This window comes from Hyla sarda, chromosome 4 (assembly GCF_029499605.1).
Source record: "Hyla sarda isolate aHylSar1 chromosome 4, aHylSar1.hap1, whole genome shotgun sequence".
In the NCBI taxonomy this organism is placed as follows: Eukaryota; Metazoa; Chordata; class Amphibia; order Anura; family Hylidae; genus Hyla; species Hyla sarda.
Genome location: NC_079192.1, coordinates 118,374,492 through 118,380,491, shown reverse-complemented (window position 1 = coordinate 118,380,491; position 6,000 = coordinate 118,374,492).

Here is a 6,000-nt window from a genome sequence, read left to right as displayed (position 1 = left end):
GGTGGCTAGGGGAAATAACAGGATTGGGCTTCAAAGGGTTTGGCTATGTTGTCACATCGGTTATTTTCCTGTTCTTTGTACGAATAAAAAAAATAACTAGGCCGTTTTCTGGCACAGAAAATGGCACAAAAATAGCTTTACTTTTCGCGTTAGTGAATTAAATGGAATACAATGGAAAAACAGCTTAAAATGCACACATTGTACCATTTAATGGCCATTATATTTGAAAAAAGTTTTGGCCTGTTTTTTGCAGGTATTTTGCGGGAATAATTGCAAAATATAAATGTCATGTTATATTTTAAATGCATTAACGTGCTAAAATATAGTTTAAAAAAAACATTCACTTAAACATATTCTATTTAGGCCAATTTTTAGATGTCATGCTTTTTTTTTTATTTTTTTTACCAGAAATAACAGATGCAACCATTTCAGTGCTCACAACAGATGACATTAACCCTAAATGACCTATCAGCTCGCTATTCATTTTGTGTCAGTCTTCACTGTAGTCATATTTTTTAATCCATGAACCACGACTTATAGAATAGACAATGGTATAATGCCTAAATCTATTTAAACTAGTAATGCACTAGAAGGAAAAAAAATAGCTTGAATTTATTTTAGGAAACCTGTTTCTTCTGGGTCAGATTTGAGATCGAATTTATGAATCCAAAACAGATTTGCTTAAAGGGGTAATCCGGGCAAAAACATCTTATCCCCTATCCAAAGGATAGGGGATAAGATGTTTGATCGCTTGGGAGCCGCTGCTGGGATCCCCCGCGATCTCCCTGCAGCACCCGCATTTTATGCGGGGCTGCATCTCCAGTTTTCGAAGCCTGCGAGTTTCCGGGACTGGGGACGTGATATCACACCACGCCCCCTCCCATAGACAATAAATGGGATGTGTCGTCACGTCCCTAGTCCCAGAAACCCGGAGGTTTCCGAAACTGGAGACACAGCCCCACATAGAATGCGTGTGCTGCAGGGAGATCGCGGGGGGTCCCAGCAGCTGCCCCCCCCCCCCCCCCCGTGATCAGACATCTTATCCCCTATACTTTGGATAGGGGATAAGATGTTTTTGCCTGGAATACCCATTTAACTTATACTTCGGGTCTCGTCTGGAACACATATTTACTGAAGCAACAGTAAACAGCCTCAGATGCATGTATGATGCCTGTTTTCTCATTATTAGAACTTATCAGGTAAAGACTTTGGGAAATTCAGATTATATACATGTTATTAAAAGAAAATTCAAAGGAATAATAAAAAATGGTCATGTGTTAATCATCTACGTAAAAATGGGATTCTATTATCACATGACAGCTCACATCTCGTGTAAGTGATATCAGATAGAAATAATGTATTACGTGACTTAGCTCAGATAAAATGGAGATATTTAAACACTTACATGCTACTGATATCACAAATTCGGTTATAACTGGTGTATGTATAGAAGTCAGAAATGTAACAGTACACATAACCGAAGGCTTTCTTAAAATAAATGGATGATTCTCCAGTGTTATGTCTCTCTCTCTTCCTCTCTTTCTCTCTTATATCCTGTCCAGATTAGTTGTAATTTGATTTATACTTCAGGGTTTTGATGACTGATTCGCTTTGCACCAGTCGTCACAGGTTGTGCTGAGCATATGGCTGGAGTTTTGAATTGGGAGGGGGATTAGACATCACATAGTCAATCTGAACATCTAAATGTAGCTGCGCTGTGTATCATTGCATTTTTCTTCATTTCATTGTTGCATCTTTCCAAACTGATGCACTACCTTTTGTTCAAATGATCATCTTCCCAGGGGTGTAGCTATGGAGGCAGCAGAGGTAGCAATCCTACTGGGGCTCTGGTATCTAAGGGGGCCCAAAAGCACAACTGCACCATTGGAGACCAGTATTATATTTGGCATATAGGGCCCTTTTGCAGATTTTGCATCAAGGCCAAAAAGCTGCAAGCTACGCTTCTGCATCTGCCTAATGAAATGTAGGTCCCCTTCATTTTTCCGATACAGCTCTAACTCATCAGGACATGAAGGGAAGGAGAAGATTGGAAGCTAGAATCGCGCTGTTGCAGACAAGTTCCAGGATACTAGTAGGTGTCTTTAAATTATTTTATTCACACAACGCGTTTCTGGATATGAATAATCATTTCTACAATACTACATATAATCACTAAATAATAGAAATATTATATTCCACAATAGAGAATAGACATATCCAATAACAGAAAGGAATATTTTGTGTAAAAAAAAACGCAATAATACACAAATACATAAAACGCACATTAATACATAAAAAAACACAGAGAATCCTATTGGATTTTTAGATTTAATACCATGTGGCCCAAGGGATTAAATGAGTGTATAGAAAAAAACGGCCTTTTAATATAGGTTTTATTGTGTGTTTTTTATGTATTAATGTACTCAGTGCGTTTTATGTATTTGTGTATTATTTCATTTTTTTACACAAAATATTCCTTTCTGTTATTGGATATGTCTATTCTCTATTGTGGAATATAAGATTTCTATTATTTAGTGATTATATGTAGCATTAACAATAGGGATTATACTTACCTGTGTGAGAATTGTGGGTGTGGTGTTATCCAGGTGCGATACGTCACTTCCCTTATATATACCTCCTGCATTCTGTGTCTTGTATCATGCCTGAAGAAAGGATTATTAATATCCAGAAACACGTTGTGTGAATAAAAGAATTTAAAGACACCTACTAGTATCCTGGAACTTGTCTGCAACAGCGCGATCCTAGCTTCCGATCTTCTCCTTCCCTTTATGTCTCTTATACGCCGGTGGATCCAGCGTGGGAAGCCGCAGCAGTTGCTATACTAAGCGTACATCCGTGTTGTGCCTGGAATATGCACAACCTCACCAGGTGAGTGCGTTCCTCACTCACCTTAATAATCCGACCTGGTCTGGAAGATTCCACACAGAAGCGCTCTGTTGTTTTTGTCCATCAGGACATGGACACTTTGGAGGTGTTCTGTGGTATCTGGAACCAATTTTTTAGCACCAGATCTATTAAAGGGGTACTCTGGCGCTAAGACATCTTTTCCCTTATCCAAAGGATAGGGGATAAGATGCCTGTTCGCGGGGGTCCCGCTGCTGAGGACCCCGTGATCTTTCAGGTAATACCTCATTACCATCAGCCCCCGGAGCATGTTTGCTCCGGGTCTGATGACTGCCGATCACGGGGCTGGAGTGTTGTGATGTCACGCTCCGCCCCCTCAATGCAAGCCTTTAGGAGGGGGCCTGAAAGCTGGCTTCTAGTTCAGTAGATGTAAGGCGGGTGCTCAGTCTGCTTCAGAGGCCTGACTAAAGTTTCACTTTAATCAAGGATCCACATCCACAAGCAATTTTGCATGGATTGATTGGGTGAATAAATTAGGTTTTTCCACTGTTCTGGATTGCTGGAGTGGCGTCTTTACTTATGGATCAAAAAAAAAATAAAAAAATAAAAAAATAAAAAAAATATATATATATATATATATATATGTTCTTTTTTTTAAATGTCCTATTGCAGTTTTTGTATACTATACACATGAGCTGTGTGGATTAAAAAATAGGGTGGTTGAGGTTGCGGGTACGGCTCGGTACTCTCCTACTTCCAGATGCAGGTCTATAAAGTCATCTAGACAAATCCTGTTCTTTAATATATATATATATATATATATATATATATATATATATATATATATATATATATGGGTCTGGGTCTGAATCTGAGAGTTTTTTCATTCTGTTGCTTGCGTTCCTCTATAGAAAATCCATTTCTTGTAGTTTTAGCTTGGACAGAAGACAGGACAATAAACTAAACCTTAAATTCCCTTCCTTCATAAATTGAAATAAGGTTCCCCACATCCTATTAAATCTGACTGTTGAGGAGGACATCTTGACATTTCGAGAGCATGCTGGTCTAGCTTGCTCCCCATGTGTGATCCATATTACTGAAGAGCAAAGTGGAAGTAAAAGACATTTGATGGGATTAGAGCCAATTAGCTCAGTCATGTTCATGAATGCAGATCAGCAATTCCAAGAAACCTCCCAGAGAGAGATAATGCTCTCTAACAATCCCTTCTCAAGGTTGCCTTCCATGAAAAGTAAAGGAAGGGATTTAATAACTCCATTAAATTCTGCAGCATTTTCTCTTCTTATATTCAATGGTACCGGCTAGTAATTGCATTGTAGGAAAAAAAAAATGTAATATTGCCTGCTGAGGCTAGAATAGAATTTCTGATGTGGGAATTTAATGCTTATTTTATATTTTAATTCATAAAATAAAGTTACATTACATTCAATAAGCCTATGATGCTGAATTGTATTTTATTATTTGTATATTTTAGCAGTTACAACTTAAAATATACATTTTTCAATTATAGTTTCCAATTACTTTCAGTTAGGTATTTATTTATTTATCTTATTTCATAGTGTTTTTATTAAAATTTGGGATTTACTTTACCAACCATTCTCTTTGGATGGATGGATGGATGGATGGATGGATGGATAGATAGATAGATAGATAGATAGATAGGGCTGTATACCAAAGACTGTATCAGCAGCAAAAGACCTCTATCACAGTGTTTACTTCCGATCATGATTTCTGGCAGCAGGGGTATACTAGTAATTTTTCAATAATATGCTCTATATTTGTAATTCTCTTTATGTTTTCCTTCTCACAAGGTTGGTTCTGATATGTTGCTAACAATATTTTAATGGGCACTATCAGATACAAAAACTTTTGATATGTTGTAAAGCATGCAAAATCAATAGGTTTTGCAATTGCTTTCATTAGAACATTTTCAGTATTTCATACTGAAAAAGCCAGTCAAACAACTGCCCCCCCTGCCTGCTTGGACACATTCTAGTCCTGCTGTGTCCATGCATCATCACCTATGTCATGGACACACTTCCTTGATTGACAGCTGTTAGCGCAGGGCTCACAGCTGGAGGAAAAATCATCCCACTGTCAGCTTGTGTCCCGCTACTGTCAGTGAGGACAAGCTGGGAGTTGTAGTTTAGCTAATGCTAGGGGAGATGTGAGCAGACAGCATACTGCGGGAGGGGGCGGAGACCTGCACAGTGAGGCCACGCCCCCTCACTTTGAGAGGAATTCAGACTAGTGAGCTAAATTAAAAGTGTAATAAAAAAATAAATAAAGATGCTAGACACATACAAATTTGATGTACATGGTCAGGATTAGGTACTGAGTGATATATTAAAAAAAAAATTTTGTTGGATCTGACGGGTACGTTTTAAGTAAATAAGTTTTACTTATCATGCACATGTAGCTATTAATCTAAATGGACAAATGCTGCTGTATTCTCCTGTTGCTGTATTAATCTAAATGGAGATAGGATAAAGTTTGTTTTTGGTAACAAAATGTATTTCCTACTCTTGGTGTCTCAACCTAAGGAATTGCAGCTGCACAAGATGCCGCTATATTTCCTAGTAATTGTAAGAACAGTGTTATTTAGGTAACTCTCTGGCATAAGTTAGGCATTGTATGATTATATAATATGTGCATTATACGGTATACCACAAAAGGGTTGTTAAAGGGATTATCCCACGAAACCTTAATTCCCATTGATGTCCCCAGGATGTGTACAAAAAATCCTGTACTCACCTCCCTGGTCTCTGATAAACTTTGCTTCCCAGGGATGCAGATGGCACATCACCTTGCTTCCTAGCCAATCACTGGCCGAGGCAGGACACTGCTGCAACACGTGATTGGCTGAGCAGCAATGTGGTGTCCATGACTAGGAAGCAAAGTTCATCAGAAACCAGGCGCCATTATACTGGAGCCTACAGGGAAGCAAAGAAGTTACAGGCAGTTTTTATCTTACCACACAGCCTGATACATCAGTGAAAAAAGAGGTTTTGCTGGATAATCCCTTTAGGCTGGAATTTGGCCCAAAAAAACTCCCCTTCCGCTGTACAATGTTTTTTCACTGAAAAAACGTTGCAGCCAGATGTTAGCGGCAAGTCA